The following is a 23,952-nucleotide window of genomic DNA, read 5'->3' as shown; positions in this document are numbered from 1 at the left end:
GTTCAGACATAAAGGAAGGCCACATTTCCAACCCCCTTTAGAGTTAAGTTGAGGCCATGTGGCAGCTCTTACCGAAGAAGGCAGAGATGTGTCACTCCTTGAGAAAGGCAGTTAAAAGCAGATGTAAGTTCTCTGTGTCCTCTCTTATTTATTCTACTTAACTAAAAGCAAAAATTCCAAGATGGTGAAATGATGAGTCTTAAATTACTGTTAAGACTCTTAACAGTCTTAAATTTGTTCCAGAGCTTGTGTTTCAATGGGGCCAGAGCCAGGGTCTTAAATTACTGTTGGAGGTGGCAAGGACAGCTCCTGAGCCTGCATGGACTGTGATGTGAGAGGGACATCAGTGTATGCGTACATGTGTTTTACATCAATGGCATTTTGAGATCTGTCTATAGCTGCTGTGATACACTAATGTAGGTACATGAGGGGCCGCTAATGTGGTCATAATAGTCTATTTCTTAAACGGGAGAGTGGGTACATGGCTGTTAATTTTATTATTATTATTATTATTATTATTTTTTTTTTGAGATAAAGTCTCGCTCTGTTGCCCAGACTGGAGTGCAGTGGCATGATCTTGGCTCACTGCAACCTCTGCCTTCTGGGTTCAAGCGATTCTCCTGCCTCAGCTCTTGAGTAGCTGAGATTATAGGCACGTGTCACCACGCCTGGCTTATCTTTGTGTTTTTAGTAGAGACGGCATTTCTCCAAGTTGGCCAGGCTGGTCTTGAATGCCTGACTTCAGGTGATCCGCCCACCCTGGGCCTCTCAAAGTGCTGGGATTGCAGGCGTGAACCACTGTGCCTGGCCATTATTATTCTTTAAACCACATAATTTTTATATACTTTTCTGTATGTACTGTACATTTCATAATAAATATTTAAAGTCAGTTTCTTATGTATGTTGTGACTACCTGAAATTGCAAGTTTATTGATCTTTTTCACTTTGGTCCAGCTGACAGTATATGTGGGAACGTAAAGTAGAACAGTGTTTTGGAAAAGCTGTTTCACAGTATATCTCAAAAACCTAAGTATTCTCCTTTATCCAGCAGTTCCACTTTGAAGAACTGAACCTAAGGAAATAGTCCTAAATATTGGAAAAGCTTTTACAGAAGGATGCTTATTGCACCATTATTAATAGTTAAAAAATGGAAAGAAAAGGCCATGGTTTATTAAAATAGAGTACATTGACTCGATGGAGTGCCATGCGATATTTCTAAATGATGTTTGTAGAAACAATGTTGTAACCTCAGAAATGCACATGACAGATGAACAAGAACAGGATACAAGATTGTGTCTCTTGGGTGATTATAGCTATGTAAAAAATGTATGAAACAAAGAACTCTGTGCCTGACATCTGCAAAGCCTATCCTATACCTAACTGTTCTTTGAATCATTACTTTAAAATACAGTAATTTAGGCATAATCCAATATATATACTTTATGTCTATGAGGAAAAATTCAAATGTGTTTGAGATTCTTTTCTTCTTCCAGATTAGGTTTTTAAATTCAAACACAGATTTAATAAATCTAACTTGGTTCAGCAATACAGTTGGAACAATTGAACACATTTGTATGTGAGGATGGAGGAGGGAAGAATGAAAAGGAGGGATTGGGAAGGGGATGGGGATGAAGTTCATAAAAGCACAGTGGCTAGACCTGTAACTCATGGCAGTGTCCAGCTATTTGTCCAATGAGCAGTAAATGGCCTCTAAAGTTTCTCCATTGTGTCTATGATCTTGCATTTCAGCATCTGAAAAGAAACCACAAGAGGTTGGGTTGGTGCAATGTTCCTTTCTTCCCAGGACTTTCTGGTCTTCAAGGCTTTCTTATGAGACGGAAGACCGATGGATGTAGAAGTTTCTAAGAGGACAGGTAAGCCTATCGTCCCTAGATCCTCCTCTTTCCCACTGAAAGACCAAACCACCATGGTCAGTTCAAGCGTTCACTGTTCATTGTTTCCTGTCCAGTGACGCTGCCATGTTTTAAAGCAGGAAGACTTTACCACTTCTCAAAGGTCTTTAATTGCCTGACGACTGCTTCTCTTTGGAAGGCTGTCAGGGTGATGGAATCCCAGATCACAGCACAGATAAAATGGACAAAGAAAGAAAGATACAAGAAGAATGTAAAAATGTCCATAATGAACTCATGTATCTTGCGGAAACCTCTAATCTAATGAGAATGGATTTTGTTGAGAAGATTGTACACCAACAATTAATTATTCATGGCAGAGACATCATTAAGATTTCATTTTGTTTAAAGGCCTCTAAGTGACTTAGGAAATTGGGTTAAGCTAGAGAAGAATTTCAAGAAAGAGACAAGGGAAAGCTTTTCGTTATATTGACTTTTTCTAATATTTTCCAGATAGATATTTTGACTTGGCACATAAATTATACTCTGACTAAAAATCTCCAATGATCTGTCTGAGTGAGAGTCTCCACATGGGTGGATAGTATACCAGTGTGGTCAGATGGTAGCAGATTGACAGAGATTTGTGAAAGGATTAGGAGATTTATTCCAGAATTCTATAATAATTCAATTTGGCTTTTTGGTTAGGAATGCAGTGAGGAGTCTCCTTGAAATGACAATGGGATTTGTACAACCTGTGACATTTTGCACTCAAGGATACTTTTCCCAGTGCACTATGGGATGTGAGCACCTGTTCACTTATAGTACATGTAAGATAAGACACTTTTAATAAAAACTCTGGAGGCCTGGAGTAGTATAGACCCTATGCCTGCTTATCTTAAAGACAAACACCAGAAACTGGTGTCAGGTTGCGAGTTCAATGTGAGATTGGTTCAAAGCATAAAGCTAGAGATCTAGTGTAAATTTTCAGAGGGATATCGATTATAGGGTCAATTTCTATGGGCAATTAATGCAGGGGTTTGGTTTATGTTTGAATTCCAAGCACCCAGTGGTATTCAAAAGTCGCACCCATTTTTACGTAAAATGTAAAGTTACATTTTGTGTTTGATTTGGGCACCCTGTAATGATTTACAATAAAGGGCTGGGCTTTCGTTTTCTTGTTCCTTCATTAGAAAGGTTAGGACTTGCCTTTCCTCCTTGATCACTATCCCAGTGTCCTGGGTGCTTGGGATTCAAAACTAAACTAAAATTTATTAGCGGTTGAGAAATGTTAAGGTTGAAATAGTAGATCAGGGCATGTCTGCGTGGAGAACATCACAGCAACTGAGCAATAGAAGAGGCTTGGTAAAGGGAGAGTCTCTTCCCTGTTTGTGAGGTAAAGAGTCCTGTAACACCTTTAGGGTGATAAAGAATTAGGGTTGGCGCCCTACGCCTGCACAGCTAGAGTTGGGGAGAAAATAGAGCTCCAGATGTGGAGCCAGGAAGACCTGGGTTGAGTTTTCAGCTGTGTCCCGGGCCAACAACCACAGCAGCAGCAACACCCACCACATGCACCGATCTCCATCTGCCTCAAAGAACTACACATTGTAGACATTGTAGTAGAGGGAAAGAGTCAATAATCAATAAATGCACCAAATAGGTAAATTACGTAAATTTATATAAAAGAGTCAATAAATAGTAAGTGCAAAAAATAAGTAAATAAGTACATCTATTATGGTAAAAAGTGATAATTGCTATAGAAAAAAATAGGTGTGTGCCTGATAGTTTGTTTATGAAAATCTGCTTTAACGTTTTTCAGAAAGCTGTCTCCTGGAAAAACAAGTAGTCTCTTAACTTTATACATTTCCAGGGACAAAATGTTATAACCACTGCTTAACTGATGGTGATATCAAGTCAAAATGTATGCAGCTTTTATACAGTGGCAGCTCTAATTTCCAGTAGCACGGACATTCTCCCAGTGGTTCCCTTGTTTTACTATCACAGCTAACCACCTATTTATGTGTTTCTTTATCTCAGCCTCTCTGTACCTCTGTGTTACATGGAGAGACAAGATGGCATGTTGTTTTCGTAGCTTGATACATACCACAGCCAGAATTCCAGAACACTACATACTTTACAGTTAAATGTTTAGGCCTCAAAAACAGGAATCAAATATTTTGCTTTCAACACTGCTTCCTTCATGAGAAGGAGAAATCTCACCCCTGAGGCTGGCTCCAGGGCCGTGGCCCCGGTAAAACGCAAGCCCTGGAACAAAGCAGAGGCCTGGCTAAAAGGAATTGTTTGCTTGGTTAGCTTAGCTTGAGGCCGAATACAGGGAATTTGTTTTCAAGCCAGACAGGTGCACTTGAGGGTGCAGGAAGGGAGACTGGCATTTGGGATTGAGCCTCAGGGTGGGTCCATCTTGAACTGTTTTTATTTCAACTGATTAGTCAATCATGGCTTGTTGCTTCTTAAGTCCTAAGAATTTTAGAATTCAGGCAGCCAGTCATGGTTTACAATAAAGACTTGGCACTTTGGGAGGCTGAAGCAGGTGTATCACCTGAGGTCAGGAGTTTGAGACCAGCCTGGTCAAGATGGGGAAACCCCATCTCTACTAAAAATACAAAAATTAGCTGGGCGTGGTGGCGGGCATCTGTAATCTCAGCTACTCGGGAGGCAGAAGCAGGAGAATCATTTGAACCCAGGACGAGAGGTTGCAGTGAACTGAGATTGCACCACTGCTCTCCAGCCTGGGCAACAGAGCGAGACTCTCTCACAAGAAAAAAAAAAAAAAGACTTGGACTTGTGATTTCCTTATTCCTTCATTGGAAATGTTAGGATGTGCCTTTCCTCCTGGATTTCAATATATTCCATCCAGCCCTTCCCACCTCCCTCACCCCCTCTCCAGCAGGGTCTCCCTCCTGCTGGTCACACAGCTGGCGACTGTAATTAGTCCTCAGGGCTGCAAGGAGAGTCTCAGCAATCCCTTAATGAATCGCCCCGAATCTAATAGATAAGAATTGCACAGGAATATTCAGGATGCAAGAAATGTTCCAGTTCTTTTTTTTTTTCATACTAAGTTTTATTGTATGCTGCTGCCAGTGTTTATAAAACAATTACTCTTGTGAAATAGAAATTCATGAAAATTCAGAGAGGTAGATGTTAAGGACTGACAAAAGCAGAATTTTGTATATTATGGCCCATGTGTTACAGGGATAAGCTTTTGTGCAGGTTTCAAATTTAGCTCTCTTGAATATTCACTGGATCATAAGAAGCGATTTGGAAAACCTTTGAAAGATTCATTTTACTACAAAAAGGAACAGACTTTCTGGGGTCTGAAGGGATTTGTACCTGAAGATACTCCAGTCAGCAGAGGGTCATGTTGAGCATTCTGCAGACCGAATTGTTTTAAGTCTGCAGCTGCCTAGGAAACTTGTACGCGTTTGAGCGTGGTTGAGCCCGGCTTCCAGCGGGAGCTGCTGAACCACTTTCTTCATAGCGGCGATGCTGGAGGAGCCAGGCATGCTGCACATGAGGGCCAGGCCGATTCGTGGGTTGGTGAAATGTTCCAGTTCTGTATTAAAGAATCACAGGCCGGGCGCGGTGGCTCAAGCCTGTAATCCCAGCACTTTGGGAGGCCAAGACGGGCGGATCACAAGGTCAGGAGATCGAGACCATCCTGGCTAACACGGTGAAACCCCGTCTCTACTAAAAAATACAAAAAGCTAGCCGGGCGAGGTGGCGGGCGCCTGGCGGGAGGCTGAGGCAGAAGAATGGCGTAAACCTGGGAGGCAGAGCTTGCAGTGAGCTGAGATCTCACCACTGCACTCCAGCCTGGGCGACAGAGCGAGAATCCGTCTCAAAAAAAAAACAAAAAGAATCACAAATGGTGAAAATTCCAATGTCAAACATGAAACTCCCAAAACCTTGAAGTCAGGGTTTATCTCTCACCCCTCTTGACACTTGTCAAAACAGCATGCTGGCTTTGACCTCCTAATGCATCCAAACCTGCCCACTTATCAACAATTCCTGTGCCACCACTTGGGGCTCAGTCCCTGTTCTCTCTTCCCTCAGGTTACTTCAGTAACGTCCTACCTGATTTTCCCACTTCCACTAAACCATTAGTGCTCAGTCTTGAGATGGAACAGGGCTCTCTTTGAGGGTCTGTCGAGGCCCTCAAGCGTAGAAATAAAGAAAAATCCTAGTTCCTTTAAGGGAAATTCCAGGTACCTAGGTCACCTTGAGAAGTAAATGAGCAACCTGATAAGTAAATAGGTAAATAGTAGCTTTTTTTTTTTTTTGAGACAGAGTTTCGCTCTTGTTGCCCAGGCTGGAGTGCAACGGCACGATCTCAGCTCACCGCAACCTCTGCCTCCCGGGTTCAAGAAATTCTCCTGCCTCAGCCTCCTGAGTAGCTGGGATTACAGGGATGCACCACCACCCCTGGCTAATTTTGTGTTTTCAGTAGAGATGGGGTTTCTCCTTGTTGGTTAGGCTGGTCTCGAACTCCCAACCTTAGGTGATCTGCCCACTCTGGCCTCCCAAAGTGCTGGGATTATAGGCATGAGCCACTGTGCCTGGCCAATAGTAGTTTTAAACAACAGCCAAGGAAACTAGAGCCACAAACTCTTTGGTTCCCTACAGAAACTAAAGATAACATCTTCACATATGTCTTTGAGTTGTTTTTTATAAACCCGAACCCCCAGCAAATGCAAAATGCCATCTGCCAGCCTGTAGATCTCAGATAAGGGGAACGAGGACTGAACTCTGCCTGCCAGTTATTCTAAACTTCTTCCTGAGGTGCCCAGAGGAAGTCATGCCCACAGGCCAGAGCTCAACATTCCTTTTGACTGACCCCAAGTTTTTAAACAAAGCTTAATCAATCACAAGTCAGGAAATCTTTGAATTCACCTATGACCTTTGGTCCTCCCAACCCCATTTCAAGATGTCCTGCCTTTTTTAGGCCAAGCCAATGTATAGCTTCATTGTGTTGATTTATGACTTTGCCTGTAACCTCTGCCTTCCTGCCTATATTAGGCAGTTCTTGCATTGCTATAAAGAAATACCTGTGGCTGGTAATTTATAAAGAAAAGAGGTTGAATTGGTTCACAGTTCTGCAGGCTGTGCAGGAAGCATGATGCCGGCATCTGCTTGGCTTCTCAGGTGGCCTCAGGAAGCTTACAGTCATGGTGGAATGCAAAAGGGGGGCAGTTACCTCACATGGCAAAAGCAGGAGAGAGAGAGAGAGATTGAGAGAGAGGGATCGGGAGGGTGGGGGGTAGGTGCCACACAACATTAAAGAACCAGATCTCATGTGAACTCAGGGCGAGAGCTCGCTCAGCACCAAGGGGATGGCCCAAGCCATTCATGAGAAATCCACCCCCACAATCCAGTCACCTCCCACGAGGCCCCACCTCCAATACCGGGGATTATAATTCAACATGAGATTTGGGCAGGGAGAAAATATACAAACCATATCACTGCCTTAGAAAAACCCTTATCTGTCAGCCAGTGGGGAGTTCTGGTCTTAAGCATGAACTGCCCAATTCTCCTTGCTTGGCGCTTTGCAATAAATGCCTCACTTTTTCTTGCCATAAATCCTGATGTCAGTGTTTGGCTTTGCTGTGCCGGGTAGGTGGGCCCAAGTTCTGTTTGGCAATATTCTCATCTGGTTCCTCTTGTGCTCAACACCTTGCAGTGGCTTCCATTCCACGTGGAGTAAAAGTCAAAGCTCCCCTATGCACCTCTCTGAGACTTACCCCCAATGATGCTCTCTCCTCGGCCCCTCCTCTCTAGCCACCCTACCCTCCTGCTGGTTCCTGAACACCTCTGGCAGTCTCCCACTTGAGTAGGAAGAGTAGGTCAGGGGTCAGGACCTACTCTTATTCCCCTGAGCTTACCTCCCCACACACCCACCCCTACATGTCTCTATTTACCCCTGAGTCTCCATCACCATCTAGCAGACTGTATGTTTTACTTGCAGATTACATTTAATGATTTAATGCTTAATCTGTGGCTCTGCCTGCTAGTGATGTAGCTGTGGTCTTTTATTTGCTGATATATCTCCAGTGTTTAGATCAGTGCCTGGTACATAGTAGATGCTCAATAAATATTTGCTGAGTGTATGAGTGACTTTTCTGTGACTTCATCAATTATCTTTGAATTAATCTAGGACCTGGAGCTCAAGAACGTGGCTGGGAGAGGCCTGGGATCATGAACATTCTCTAGGCACCACCCTCACTACTGTGGGTTGAGCCCAGGTACTAGGTTTATTTTTTGGCACCGTTGTCTAAATAAGCTCACAGCAAGCTGATTATAGGGACATTCCTTGTCAACTGCTGGCCTGGCCACTGGATTCCTCATGGCTGTTCTCAAGGTAGGGGCCTTAGGTTCCAGCCTTTTTTAGGTCCCATGCAGCTGTGTCCATTTAGGGTCTGGTCACCTCCGGGAGGCTCCTGTCAGAAACCTGCAATGTGCAGAAGGGAGGAGCCCCGTTTCCCTGGAGGAGGAGGGGCCCCCAGGCCTGTCCCTCTCAGCCTGGCTGCTGAAAATCCCCCAGAGACTTAAAAAAATACCCTGTCTGGGCCCCACCCTAGGCCAAATGAAATTGGAATCTCTGGAGATAGAACCTGGTAATACATACATTTTGCAAATTTCTAGATTATTTTAAATGCAGCCAGGATTCACATCAAGTGTCCTAGGACAAAGGCCTCCTGGGAGAAAAAAATACGCATGTCCTTCCCCTCCTCCCAAAGGCAGCCAGAAAGGATAAAGAAATGAGCAAACAAGGCACTAATGTCTTCATTCCTCAATGTCTACGCCTGTTGTTGAAAAGATGAAGAAGATACCATTTGCTTACTTCCTTAATTAAATCCTTGAGTTAAAATTTTAGATGTGAAGTTACAGGATATTTTTGACACTTAAAAAAAAAAAACATAATTTCACTAGAAGTGAAAAAGGGTGATTATTTGGGCCCTTCCAATTCTGGAAATTTTCAATTTAAAAATCTTTGCCCATTTGGTAGATGAAAAATAGTTTCGCGTGTGTGCAACACATATTTCTTGAATGTTTTATATATGCCATTACTCCATTGGACAGTGTTACTTTAATTTCAAAGTGTGTCGATCTTCATTGAGATTCAGCATATTTTCATATACTTGGTAGCTAATTATAATTCTTTTTTTTTTTTTGAGACGGAGTCTCGCTTTGTTGCCCAGGCTGAGATGCAGTGGTGCGATCTCAGCTCACTGCAACCTCCACCTCCCAGGTTCAAGCGATTTTCCTGCCTCAGCCTCCTGAGTAGTTGGGACTACAGATGTGTGCCACCACACCCAGCTAATTTTTTGTATTTTTAGTAGAGATGGGGTTTCACCATGTTAGCCAGGATGGCCTCGATCTCCTGAGCTCAAGTGATCCACCCGCCTCGGCCTCTCCGTTCTTTTGTGTATAGCTCACTCTAGCTGAGGTGAGAGTGGATGGTTGGAGGGGGAGGGGGCCAGAATGGCAGACAGAGATATGTCCAGAGGCCATTGCAGTGGTGCAAGTGTGAGAAGTGGGTACCATGAAAAGGGGTCAGGTTTGGGATGTATTGCAGAGGCTGGGCTAATAGCATTTGCCGATGGATTGCGTGTGAGCTATGAAGGGAATCAAGGATGACTTGGAGGTTTTCAGGCTGAGCAACTGAGTGGGCGGTGGCCTCACTTTCTGAGCTGGAGAAGGCAGGAGCCTGAGGTATAGTGGCTGAGAAGAGGAGGTGGTGGCTGGTCTTGCTCAGCTGGAAGCTCAGGAATGCTGGGCCAGGTTTCCAGGCCTGCTGGTCTTTGGGGCTGGGAGAGATGTACTGTGTTGTGGAAGCTGGTTCAGGGGATCAGTCTCTCTCTGCATGTAAGGAAGGACACACAGCAGCAGAAGCCTATTCTTTCCACAGCCCAAGACACTCTCTTTCATATATATATTTTGTGAAGATTTTCGTCCCTGCTTCTCTATTGTCTGATTTTTAAAAGTGAGTCTTACAAGCATTTTTCTTTATTTAAATACATACAAATTATACATTTAAAATAGAACATGGCATGACGGGAAAGTATAAAGATTTGCTCATTTATGTCTATACTGTTGGACTTGTATGATGTTTCCAAATCTTTATAAATATATGTTGCAATGGACATTTTTGGGTATATGTGTGTGCTTATATATTTGCTAAATTATCCTTTAGGATAGATACATTTCCAGGATTTCAATTGCTGCATCAGAATATAAAAGGTACAAAGCCATTTCATTGATTCTTTTGTTTTAGTCCCTGATGCCTCATCGAATCCGGGGCCAAGTTCAATCCTCCTTCTACTGCTCCAGACGGCTCCCCTTTCTCCCTCTCCCACCAGGACCCCTAATCTCCCCCGTTTCCCCAACGCTCCTTCTCAGAGCCAGGCTTCCTCTCACTACCAGCCAACCCCTACCCTTCTGGAAGTCCACCAGTAATCTGAACACAGCTCTTGTATCTGCGCTAAAGCCACCATTGAGGATATTCAGAATTTTGCTGTGGAATCTGCTTGGAAAACTAACAGAGTATTAATAATATTTAGAAGAATTATGTAATAGAGGAAAAGTTATGGGGGATCAGAGAGATTTAAGTGTGTATTTTTGTCTTACCCCTTACTAGCTAAAATGTAAATGAATTTGAAGCCTGTAGGCATGTGCTTAAAAAATCACTGTGGGCAAGTCATGTATACTCTGTGTGAGCCTCAAGTGCTCAGTTAAAATGGGAAGAATAATCACTATATCCTAGGATTAGCGTGAGGGGTGCACGAAAAAGCACATGAAACACACAGCCTCATATCTGGTGTATAATACCTTGTATTTATTTGGGTTTGCTTTCCTTCCATTCAATTTTCCCTTGGTTGCATCATCTTAGAAATTATGGCTAAATATTAGAGCTCTTTGTATCCTCAATAAAAAAGACATGGACTTAGATAACACTTTACCATGAAATCAGCTGAGGTTTGTGTTGCTTCTCAAATCTAGGAAGCACATTAGTCAGAGGCTGAATGCTAACCCTCTTTTCTCTGAGCCACAGTGGAAAAAAAGGAGATTTTCCTGTATCACTCTGATAGTATTCTGTTTCCTTCACCAATGTAAGTCCGTTATTGCAGTGAAGAAAATGCACTGATACCTGGATGAAAGGCGACTCCATGGAATATGAAGTTGTTTGAAAAGATATGAGTGGCATGCATTAAGATGCCAGGTTTTTATTTTATTTCTCTTCAGCTTGTAAACACTTTGGTAACCTGCAAAGATGCTGGAGCCGGTGGGGAAGAGAGTCCAGCCAGGATGTCCAAATGCCACTGCCACATCAGGATTACTAATGGGCATGGTCATCTTCTAACCAGTGAGCTTCTTTAATTTTGGGGAGACAACAAAAATGAATCAAAAGAATAATGTGGTTCTAATGTCATCTGTGAGAAAAATGATATCAGCCAAACCCTGTATCCTTAAGCCAGGCTGATCTGCCTGACACCATAAGGGCAGTTGGCCAATAGGCACACAGCAGTACATTAGCTCAGTGGGCTTAGTGTTGGACGCTAAATTCCAGTTTCACTCTCATTGCCCTTGGCTTCTGCCAGGGACTTGGTCTCAGTGTCAGCCCTACTTTTGCCACATAGATTTTGTGTTTGAACTTTGTTTTTCCGACTTTGATGCTCAGATCGCCTCACAACTCAAGCTCTGGCCTCCTCCTTCCTGACTGCTTTGAGTAGACAAAGACCTACTTTTTCTCCAAGGACAAAATACTTATCTGGGCTCTGATCATGCTACCTTAGTCACCTAAATATCATCAGTGCTGATTCCTAACCACTCTGACTATTGTCACCAGAAAGTGGCCTGATAGTGTTGGGAAGTCTTGCTCTTTGTCTGGGGCCCGAGGCCCCCTTTTGAAGTTTGAAGGCTCTTCTGTAGGTAGGTAGGTGGGGTCATCATTTGCTTAGCAGCCAAACCAAAATGTTGTATACTACCTGTGGTAGTTAGAATGATGACCCTCCAACAATGTCCACATCCTAATCCCCTGAACCTGTGAGTATATCGTGTGACATGGCAAGGGGGAATGAAGGTCGCAGAAAGAATTAAGTTGCTAATCAACTGATCTTATGATTGGGAAATTATTTTGGATTACTGAAGCAAGTCTAATGTAATTATTAGGGTCTTTAAGGTGGGAGAGGGAAGCAGAAGAGGAGGTCAAAAGGAGAGAGAGATTTGAAGATGCTCCACCCCTGGCTTTGAAAATGGGGAAAGGGACCACAAGGAGCTGGAAAAAGCAGAGAAAGATTCTTTCCTAGAGCCTCCAGGAGGACACAGTCCTGCTGACGCCTTGATTTTAGCCCAGGATGATCAATGTCTGACTTCTGGCCTCTAGAATTGTAAGACAATGCACTTGTGTCCTTCAAAGCCTCAAAGTGGGGGCTAATGTTATAGCAGTAACAGCACATTAATATACCCTTCAAACAACAAAGAGCTTCTTTCTATTCAATAATGAATTTTTATAAATGAAACAAAAAAAATCCATCCTTGAACATGGAAGGTTAAATTGTCACCTCAAATGCCTGGATTACTGAATATAAATTGGTGTTTTTCTAGCCAAAATACTGATGTTTGAGAAGCAGAGAGGATGAGCTGCTCCTTCTCTTACTGAGATAGATGGGATCAGTAAGAGGAAGTCCCCTTTGATTTTAAACAGAGGCTCTAGGAAGGTCCAACATCTGTTCTGCCTTGATCTTGTCTCTGGTCATTTGATGGCAAGGAAAGGTGAACCCAGAGTCAGCAATTGGTTCAAAAGATAGTGTGCCCCAGTGCCTGGGCAGCCTGGCCTGTCTGCCACCCCAGGTCTCTGTAGAGCCCAGAAGAGCCCACCTGAAGCTCTCTCCAGATCCCTCTCAGCAGCCTGAGGGAGAGCAAAGGACCACAGGCAAAGATGTTTGTTCTAATTCAGAGTGTCCATGTTTTTCCTGCCAACGAGTCACCCTGCTCTTGTAATTGACCCCTGCGTGTCCTTGGGGGAGAAGTGGTAATGGTGGGAGAGGCCAGGGGAAGATCCAAAGGAGGAGCTGACTTGGGATCCCCATCCTGCCATTCATCCAGCAACATCTGCAGGCTGTGCAAAGCCCTGCCTTGCATCTCTGCAGGCAAGCTCAGGCTGCAAAATGAATGCAAGGCAGGTGTGGCAGTGGGGAAAAGAAGGCAAGGGGAGGAGTAACTGTGTAGCTTGATTTCATACTCTTAACCTTTTAGGAATTCTAACCTGAAAAATGTTGCCAGCTACGGATAAGGTACTTTGCAATTTGTTATCCCATTTTATTCTCCACCCATTTTATAGTAGAGGAAAGTGAACTTTTACAATGTATCTTAGTCCATTCAGGGTGCTATAACAAATATACCATAAACTGGAGGTCCTAAAGAGAAATATGTATTTATCACAGTTCTGGAGGCTGGGAAGTCCAAGATCAAGGTTTCAGCTGATTCGTTGCCTTCTTCCTGATTTTCATATGACCATCTTCTCACTGTGTCCTCACATGGTGAAAACAGATCAAGAGAGCTGTAAGGGCACGAATCCCATTTGTGAGGGCTCCAGGTTCATGATCTAATTACCTTTCAAAGAGAGTCATCTCTATCAACACATTAGGGGTTAGGATTTCAACATGTGAATGTTGGGGGTACAGATTCAGTTCATAACATCATGTGACAGGCAATATTCTAAAATATTCACAGAAAATCTAACTAATTTAGGTACTAGATTTTGGATGGCAATTTGGATGGAGTCTGAAAAAACTTCCCCTTTACAATATTGCTTTATGGAAAAGAGGCTTGTTCTATAAGTGAAGAGTGCATGAGGCTTTCCCCTCATGACAGATTATCTGAACCAGGATTCTTAGTTGCTCCTGTCAAGTCAGGGGGGCTTAGGATGTAGCCCCTTCAGTTCCTACACAGCCATGCCCATCGCAGGCAAAGTCACTTGGGGGGCTCATCTCAGAAAACTGCAGTGTGGGGAACAACCCTTCTTGCTGTGGGTGAGGAAAACCCAGGTCAATCCTTCTCAGTAGACTACTCTGAGAACTCTGTAAGGAGCTTTAAAAATATCCTGCCTAGGCCCCACCCCGAACTAGTGAACTCAAGTCAGGGTTGTGAAACATTGGCCTCTCTTAGGACAAAGGCCTGGAAAACGTTTCTGTGTCACATGACAAAAATCCTTTTTCTTAACCCCCAACCCATCTAGAGCGACAGACAAAACAAGCAAATGGACACACCAAGACACCAACTGGTTTCTGAAGGTTTCATCTGGTTACATCAAAGATGCAGAAGCTACAACTTTGTGCACATCCTTAGTCAAATTCTTAAATTGAAAATTTAGATATGAAAGTAATCGTTCAAACTATATGGGCACTTCGGAGACTTTTGAGACAAATTTCCTGATAAAAAACAGAGTCTCTCCAGAAGTGTGAAGAGTGCCATTTCTCTGAGCCCTTGCTAACACTGTACATTTATACTTAAAAAGTTTTGCCAATTCGTAAATGAAAAATTGTTTTTCATGTATACAATAAATATTCATTGAGAAGTCACTTTGTGCCAAGCACTACATTGAGCAATGTGTTATTTTAATTTCAAAATGTTTAGTTGCTTGCTGAGATTGAACATCTTTTCAGAAATTCAATATGATACATATATATTTTCTATTTGTAAAGCTCACTCTAGCTGTGACAAGATGATAACTGCACAGTAGGAGGGGACTGGGGGGCCAGGATGGAGATAGCGAGACAAGTCCAGAGGCCATTGCTGTACTGCAGGTGGCATCCAAGGGTGGCTGGGCTGAGTGTGAGAAGTGGAGGTGGTGAGAAGGGGTCACAGTTGGGACATGTATTGTAGGGGGAAAGCTAATAGTGTGTGTTGATGGACATGGACTATAAGGCGAAGTGGGGAAAAAAAGATGAGTTGGAGGTTTTCAGGCTGAGCAACTGAGTAGTTGGTGGCCTCATTTCCTTAGGTGGGGAAGACAGGATGGAATAGGTTAGAGTGGGGAAGGGTGGACCAATATTTCTTTTATGTGCAAGATGTCTATTAGACAAGTGGAGATGCTGAGTCAACAGTTGGATTTACAAGCTTGGAAATCAGGAGGGATTAGTTTGGAGATACAGATTTGAGAGCCAGAGCACAGATAGTTTCTAAATCAGTGAGAATGGGTGAGATTTCTTAGAGAGAGAGAGAAGAGATAGATAAATGAAGACTGAGAACTGGGGAATGTAATAATTTAAAGTTCTGGGAGAGAAGCAGAGTCTAGAGAAGGAGAGAAAATGAACAACTGGTGAAACAAAATATCTAGTGCATCTTCTATCAAAGAAACCTAAGGAAGAAATATTCCAAAAGTGTCAGCCGGGCGGGGTGGCTTGCACTTTGGGAGGTGCTATGTGGGCGGATCACCTGAGGTCAGGAATTTGAGACCAGCTTGGCCAATGTGGTGAAACCCCATCTCTAGTAAAAATACAAAAATTAACCAGGCGTGGTGGTGTGTGCTTGTATTCCCAGCTACTTGGGAAGCTGAGGTGGGAGAATCGCTTGAACCTGGGAGGCAGAGGTTGCAGTGAGCCGAGATCATGCCACTGCACTCCAGCCTGGGCGACAGAGTGAGACTCTGTCTCAAACATCTCAAAAAAAAAAAAAATAATAATAAATAAAAAAAGTGTCAATTGCAATCAGTGAGATGGGGACAAGAAATTGATATTAACTTTGACCATATGTTTGATAAGAGTTGCTTTCTTGGTGCAGTGGGGACAGAATCATGATTACAATGGTTAAAGAGGAAGAGGAGATGGTGACAAATCTCTTGAGGAATTTTGTGTTGAAATATTCTCTGTTGGAACAGAGAAATAAAATAAAATATGTATCTGTTCTTGGAATCTAGGAAAGATTTAAAAACAATGTGTTTGTAGGCTCATGGGAATGTTCTTCTCTGTGGGAGAAATGGATGATGCCAGAAGGAGAGGGAATAATGGCAGAACCTTTTACTTATCAATGAGAAGTCAAGAGAGAATGGGGTGCAGACTGCAAGGGGAAGGATTATCTTTGGTTTGCTCAGGGATATTTGTTAGACAGTGAAAATGGAATATGGGGTACAAATGCAGACCAGTTCATGGATTTAGTGGGACTGAGATGTGGGCATCCACTTTGCACTCACATATGTTGACCGCTTTGTCTGCAACAACCTAGGTACATCAAGACATGGAGATCAGCTTGCTCCTCAATGCCACATTCCAAGCTATTTCATCTTCAAAAACCTCAGACTGAAGAATCAAGCCTTTTCTCTTATCCACTGCAGCCATCTACTCAACACCTTCCAATGCCCCACACCCCACTTCTTGAATCTATGCATTTAGCATTTGGATCACTGGCTTTCTGTACATGGTTGCTCATGTAGAACTTTGGGCAACTCACTGTGCCCACAAATTATGAGTCCAATAACCTGTTGCTCCAGATGCTTGATTTCCTCAACTCCAGTGCCCTTGAAGTGAGGTCCACCTCACTCTTCTGATAGTGGCAGGAGGCAGTCAAATGCCTAGGCAGATGGGGTGGGTCCCCAATGAAACTCCCCTTCAAACCAAAGACAGTTCAAAGCCTGAAAACCAAGCTACAAGTCTTGGATAAATCCATGGACCAGACTGAGAACCTCTCTTCTCGTTTGGCATGCTTTCCTCTGATTGATCCCCACCTTTCACCTATTTTGCATATAGCTACCCTTTCCTGAGTGGTTTCTTGCACTGTGTTTCTTACCCACCTTTGATTGGTGCCTTTGTTTTAGCCTTTCTTGCATACTCATAAACCAATCAGCATGCACTCCCCCATTCTGAGCCCATAAAAGCCCTGGACTCTGCCACAGTTGGTGGGGACTGCCTGCCTTCAGGTGGGGGGAGCTACCCAACTTCAGGTAGGGGGCTGCCTTCTCTTGATCCCCTCTCTGCTGGGAGCTGTTACTCAGTAAAACTCTCTTCCCTGCTTACCCTTTGCCTGTCAGCGTAATCTCATTCTTCTTGGACATGGGACAAGAACTTGAGACCCACTGAATGTGGGTATGAAAAAGGCTATAACATCCCCTTTGGGGTTTCAGGGTCACTGGCATCCCTGTTCAAGCACCACCACATTCCCCTTGTTGGAATGCTGGTGCACAAGGCAGAGGCAGGTCAAGGCACCCCCAGCCTGGCCCAGCTGTGGGCTGAGTGTGGATCCTGTGGTGAACATGGGATCCAGCCAGAGTACAAGCCAGGTGTGGCCTGGCTCGTCGAGTGGCCAGGGTGGGATCCAGCCACACTACAAGCCAGGTGTGGCCTGGCTCGTCGAGTGGCCAGGGTGCCTCCTGTTGTGAGCTCAGGGCTGAGTGAGGCTCAGGTGTGGGTTTTGACGGCTGTGGATATCTCCAGCTGGCCAAGCAGCACTGAAAAAATCCTGCATCACTGCTACTTGCTTGTAGGGTCATAATGAAAATCAGGGAGTGCATCTTTTAAGGGGGCTCAGGTAAACCATGTCCTCCAGTGCCAGCCAAGTTTCACTCAGAAGAAAAAAGGGAAAACAGGCTGGGAGTAGTGGCTCATACCTGTAATCCCAGCACTTTGGGATCTTGAGATGGGCAGATCACCTGACGTCAGGAGTTTGAGACCAGCCTGGCCAACATGGTGGAAACCTGTCTCTACTAAAAATGCAAAAATTAACTGGGCATGGTGGCACATGCCTATAATCCCAGCACTTGAGGAGGCCAAGGAGGGCATATCACCTGAGCTCAGGAGTTTGAGACCAGCCTGGCAACATGGCGAAATCCCATCTCTACTAAAAATACAGAAATTTGCCAGGAATGGTGGTGCATGCCTATAATCCCAGCTACTTGGGAGGCTAGGCAGAAGAATTGCTTGGACCCGAGAGGCAGAGGTTGCAGTGAGCCAAGATCACACCACTGCACTCCAGGCTGGGTGAACAGAAGGAGACCTCTCAAAGATAATAATAATAATAACTTTTAGGATATGGCTGGAGATTAAAAGTGATTTTGCTGATGAGAGGTGGTTAATTTGGGACGATGAAGAGAGGAAGTGATTAGGTCCAGTTGGGGCATTACAGATCAGAGTGGGGTAAGCACGTCTCTGATTATGCTGAGGACTGAAGCAAATGGGATGTGTGGTATAGTGGAATTGGTCCTTCCTTTGAGGAAGGAGGGCCATCAAAGGAAAGCTGTAGGTTATTTAGCTGTTGAGCATGTAAGGTGTAGGACCTTCTCAGTAGCAACTGAGGCAACTCCCAGAGCCCTGGTAACCTCAGGGAAGAACCAGGGTGGCTGATCTTTCTTTCAGATGCCCTCAGGCAAAGTTCTTGGGGCTGGTTCCAGGTGTCCTCTTGTGGCAGCTAAGCATCTAGTCCAGGTGACTGATGTCTCCCTTGAGGGTAGGGAATGACTTCTTAGAGCAGATGGAACGTTTCTCCAGCAGCTTTGTGTGTGACTCTCATATATGTTTTATTTTTTCCTGCTTATTTGTTTTCTGATTTGTGTGTAACTGAACCTTAGGCATTAAGCATTTTTCTATTCATGTATTATTCACAATTATGTTTTTATGTTGTATAATATTGCATGGTATAAAGCATAAAATGTGCTATTTTATTTCCTTATTGTTGGATATGTATGCTATTTCCAAATCTTTGCAAATATATGTTACAATGAACATTTCTACATATATATGTATATTTTATTTGCTAAATTATTACTTAAGATAAATTTCCAGGGTCAGGATTATTGGATTGAAATATAGGAAAGGGACCAGGCGCAGTGGCTCACACCTGTAATCCCAGCACTTTGGAAGGCCAAGGCAAACGGATCAACTGAGGTCAGGAGTTCAAGACCAGGCTGGTCAACATGGTGAAACCTCGTCTCTACTAAAAATACAACAATTAGCCAGGTGTGGTGGCAGGCACCTGTAATCCCAGCTACTTGAGAAGCTGAGGCATGAGAATCACTTCAACTTGGGGGTGGAGGTTGCAGTGAGCCAACATCACACCACTGCACTCCAGCCTGGGCCACAGAGCAAGACTCGGTCTCCAAAAAAAAAAAGAAAAAGAAAAAAACATGTGGATGGTTTACGGCCATTTCCATGACCCATTAGTTTTAATCCTAAATACATCATCTAATGCAGAAGGAAGTTTAGTTCTCCTTTCATGGCTCCAGGCTGCTCCTCCTTCCTTTATCCACCTCCTAATATAGTTCCTCAATTTCCTCTGACCCCCAAACATGTCTCTTTAGCACCGTATTTCCTGTTACCAACAGCTGTCACTCTTAGCCTCCAGAATTCCACCAGTAAATTTAACAGGTCTCTTGGATTTTTGTTGAAGCTGCCACGAAGATAATCAGAAGAATTTGTTCTTGAATCTGATTAAAGCAGTGTAATAGTATTTGGAGGTATCACATTATAGAGGGAAAGATTTGAGAGCTGGAGAAACCTAAAATTGAATTTGAGCCTTAGCATTTCCTAGCTAAAAATGCTATAAAACATATGCAAATGTAGATGTGATATGAAAATTACCTTAAGTAAGTCTTTTATACTCTCTGAGCTTAATGTGTTGAACTATAAAATTACTCTAATGAGAATGCTTTCATATAATTGATGCATGAGATAAAGGCAAATGTGAAAATACCTTCTGGCACATCTGGTGTGTGAAAATTGTTATTGCTGTTTCTCATTTTTTTTTCTGTATTCACTGGCTTTTGATCATTCTTGGATCAAATGACTCAGTGTTTGAGTCATTGGTGGTATCATTGCCTGTCAGTCAAAACTCCCAAGGAATACATCTGCAGTGGAACATATTTGCCTGTGTTACTTGCTGCAACAAAGGAGACTACACACCATGAGGAAATCAGGAAGCATTTCAGGATTTAAACCTGTTAGGTGGTTTTGGGGGGTGTCTGAAGAAGCAGGGTACTCTCCTGGGTTGGATACTGTCAGGAAGTAAAATTAAATCTATGTATGGACAACTTAATATTTTACCTTGGAAGTGGGAGAAGTGGAATGGAACTGAAGATGTAATTGGCAAAAAGGCAACGGCCACTCATGTGAGCTGAGAGAGGAAGAAATTGGATTGTTTTTATAGTATTTCCAGTATTCTCATGTTTGTATTCAGACATAACTTCCGAGGGATTTGGCTTTTCTCCTATTCTCTCATGGTCCCACGTTGAATTGATCTGATGTAGGTGTTCTGTGAAATTGTTTATCTTCAGTAGAACATCATGGTCTTGCTGGTAGTGCAAGCTGACGGCTTTTGGATACGTTTTTCTTGTAATTCTCACTTTTGGCCAACAGCAGATGAAGTTAGGCCACAGGTAATTAATCCATGATATTGAGGTTTTTCACCATTACTGAGATTCTGCCTGTTGGGAGACTGTCTAGAGAACATTCTTCGTATTTGGACAAATTAGTACCTCTTACTCCATTTGTTATTAGATGAGTTGTTGAGTGACCTCACATGACAATGGTGATGTATTTTAGACTCAGTACAAGATGCATCAGTCAAGTGGTTTCTAGGCAATTATGAAAGACAAAATGACTATTCATTAGTTTTCCAAGGCCAGGGGCCCAGGTGACTAACCCCAGGCCATGAAAACATGAGTCAAAGTCCAAGTGGGTCTGCTGTAGGGATCTAACCCATGACCCTTTCTTTCAGTCCAATCACAGACTATTCCATCTCTCCAATTGTACATATGTTGATGACACAGGGAGTGTTGACTATAGCATGAATTCCCTATTAACTAGTCCATTTAACTAGTCTATTTTGGGCCTTCACAGTAGAGGTAGTTTGTACTTAAGAGTAATACTGTATGGAGCACAGACCTTATTGAATGACAGTCACTTTAAAAAAAAAAAAAAAGGAAAACCAAACCCTCTACTTCTAATTTTACTAATTTTATATATTATTTATGTAACAATTTGCAGGGAAAGATAAATAAACCTTCATGGCTGTATTTACATATATGCATGTAAATTAGCATAAAATTAAGTGATAAATGTAAATATTTTAACTATAACTTCAAAATATAATTGACCTATTGATATTTGTTAAAACAATATATATATAAAATACTATCTTAATACACTGTAATGCTTTTAACAATCAAATTACATCAATTATCTTATATACATATTCCTTTTTTCTGTAATTATTGCATAGTCTACTCAACCATTTATATTATTATATGTAGCCAAATTAACCTGCTTTTTTCCTCAAACAAAAAAGCAAACTAGAAAACTGTTGAATTGTTTTAAAATTTTGCCATTTTCAGCAAATTTAAGATAGCAAAACAAATGTAGGTAATCATAAAAGTCATTTGCATACCCTGTTAATTTGTAGCCATCTCAAGAAATAAGGGTAAATTAAAATTATATTTAGTCTTTTGAATCTTGTTCTTAGGAATTGTCTAGGTATCAAAAATTATTTCTTGATTCAATTTAATATTTGTCTTAGGTCTTAAAGTTGCTAAAGGTTATGATTTTAATTAATACATTAGTTCTTTCTGTTTTGTTTGTAATATTAAAAGAAGTTTTATAAGATTAAATGCTTTAAAATAACATCTATTTTTTGATTCTATTTAATTATACAATGACTCTCTTGATGAGAGGTTCCCATTACTAGTTCCTTTTCACAGATAAGTAAACTATCGACTAAATATTTATAAACTATTTAGTATTGTTAGAAATCATTCTGAAGGCTTTACAACTTAATTTCATTTTGATACTGTGTTTTATACATTGTGGCTATTTGGTCTGGATCTGGACAAAGATTCCCTTTTGTAATTTCATTTTATGGATAAATTTTGGCACATATGCTAAGAGTGTAAGTGAGCTGCTTTGAGTAATATTAGAAAGGTATGTTTTGAAGAAAATAATTCATGTGTCTGGTTTTTAAAGCCAATCAATATTTGTATAGATATGAAACAATTTTTACATTTGCCTTTTAACTATAATATAGCATTTGGGCAAACAAAGACAACATTTAAAGTGAAAAATATTTTCTCTCGCTGATACTCATACTACTCACATTATTGTTGAGGTTATAATGGACACATAATTAAAATTAAAATACAGTTTTTATACTCTCGAGAGGGCAAAATAAAAAGTAATTATATATATAATCATTTTGTAAATATATACTTATCATTTATAAATCTCTGGATATTATAGCTTCATCTAGCAAAAAATATAATCTCTTAAGCAGGAGCAGCTGCATAAACTAAGAAGGAGAGAGGCACGATTAAATTTTTTTCTAAGCAAGACAAAGGAAAGCTCCAAGTTTCCTGGCGTAGTTTTGGAAGTGCAATAGTTGGTTTGTTTGAGACTGAATTAATTTTGCAGGCACACATTTCTATTTTCAGGCTGTGAAGTTTGGGGGAGGTCTTGACGGTGGTGGCAGTGGTGGGATCCATGCATGGCATCTGGAAGAAGGAGAGAAAGGAAGAGAAAGAGGCAAGGAGGGAGGAGGAAAATGAGGCCTTGAAATATCATACACAGTTCCTTGGATGGAAGGAGGAGCGAGGTGAGCATAACCTGGCAGCTTAAGCGGAAGCTGAGCAGAGGGGAGGGGAGCTCTGTTTTCCAATTAGGGAGGCCCCCTTGCTGTGAGGGGCCAGCTGTGCACCAGCGGCTCTGTTTGGAAGAGCTACTTGCTGTGGGATGACTCATAATTCCTCTTCTAGAAACTGGACCTTTCCCCTGACTTCAGCTGTCTCCTCTTGTTCTGGGCCTGGACTTCTCTTCCTACAGGTCCTCCTAAGGAACTAAGTTGACCCTCTTCAGTTCTCGGGGTTTTCTGGCAGGCTCCAAGTTCCTGCTGACATCCTAAAGGCTAGTGCTCTATAAGGAAGATTCTAGCTCCACAGCCTCCTTTTTGTCGGAGCTGAGATTATCAGTGGTTTTGCATTTCTCCTGAATCAGTGGGACATGTTTTTCTTCCAGCTGTGTCTCTCTTTTAACAAAAGGTTGGATTTCAGCTGATTAATGTATCTGAAAAAAGAAAAAAAGGTATGAAAAGTCTACATATGGCTGCACATGTCCCAGACTCTCACAAGAGGGGGAGGAAGTCAAGGTCAGGCTCAGGTTGGGTGGGGTCATGGCAACCTCCCTACTCACTTTCCTAAGGACATTCTCCAAGGGGTGCTGCACAGAGGGCACCCTGAGCACCATCCTGTAGCCACGGCTTCACAAGGTCACACTCCACACGTACCACAGAGCCACCCCAAGGGTTCGGCCCGGAGTCCTCCTCAGCACCTGGGAAGCAGCGCAGAACCCTAGAACCTTGGGAGATGGCCGGACAGATTCAGCGAAGAGTACCTATGCTCTGGGACTGGCCAGCACATCCAGCTCCCTCCTTCCTCTCTCTCATAATTGCATACATGGGTACATAAGGAAACGCTGAAAGACTAGTACAATGGACATCCCTATATGTACCTGCTAGATAGAACAGTTGACATTTTCCTATATTTACTTCTATCTCTGTCTCTTTTTTTCTCTGAAACATTTCAAAGTAATAGATGACTTGACATTTCAGCGTGCATTTGAAAATCGTGTGCACATTGTACTCTATTTCCATATGTCACTGTGGTCCTTTGTTAAGCTCATTTTCCAGATGAGGAAAGGAACTGAAGCACAGAAAAAGAAGTTACACAGGAAATTGCAGACCTGAAATTTATATCCAGCTCTCACTAGCTCTGAAGGTTGCGAGAAGATTTTACAGTGATCTCTCCGACTGCGTGGAGGAGAAGGCCTCAGGTCAGTGCCTATCCTTTCTCACGTCTCCCTGGCACTCCCTCATCTCCCTTTTCAGCACAGAGGGCACTTCTCAGGTGTAGAATGATTGCAGGCACAAGATCTCTCTCAAATTTAATCATGCATTTTAAAATTTATATTTAATTTTATACTTATCTATCATTTATGGCTATATTTTTGCATATGCCCATGTTTTATATTTAAAAAATGCATGGCAGTGGATATAAAGAAACTTTTTATACACATCTACTTAAATAAAAGTGTTATAATATTGGTAGTACATGGCAGAA

The 23,952-nt window shown here is 42.4% G+C and overlaps 1 long non-coding RNA gene and 1 pseudogene across 3 annotated transcripts in view; one reads left to right on the top strand and one right to left on the bottom strand.

Moving 5' to 3' along the window:
• The window catches only part of LOC103882901, a 47,493-nt gene that overhangs the window by 7,872 nt on the left and 15,669 nt on the right, over nucleotides 1-23,952 (top strand). Inside the window, exons 2-4 of one of the 3 annotated variants that reach the window (XR_001900780.3) lie at nucleotides 1,750-1,874; nucleotides 22,273-22,433; nucleotides 23,511-23,665. This is a non-coding gene — a long non-coding RNA (uncharacterized LOC103882901). Of the gene's footprint in view, nucleotides 1-808; nucleotides 1,875-22,272; nucleotides 22,434-23,510; nucleotides 23,666-23,952 lie in introns of those variants that run through there. The other 2 variants (XR_002520974.2, XR_002520973.2) reach the window with 2 other exon arrangements.
• LOC108585014 lies at nucleotides 5,129-5,371 on the bottom strand (annotated as a pseudogene).

The sequence above is a fragment of the Papio anubis genome, chromosome 4 (assembly GCF_008728515.1).
Source record: "Papio anubis isolate 15944 chromosome 4, Panubis1.0, whole genome shotgun sequence".
In the NCBI taxonomy this organism is placed as follows: domain Eukaryota; kingdom Metazoa; phylum Chordata; class Mammalia; order Primates; family Cercopithecidae; genus Papio; species Papio anubis.
This window is presented reverse-complemented; position numbering and strand designations above follow the sequence as displayed.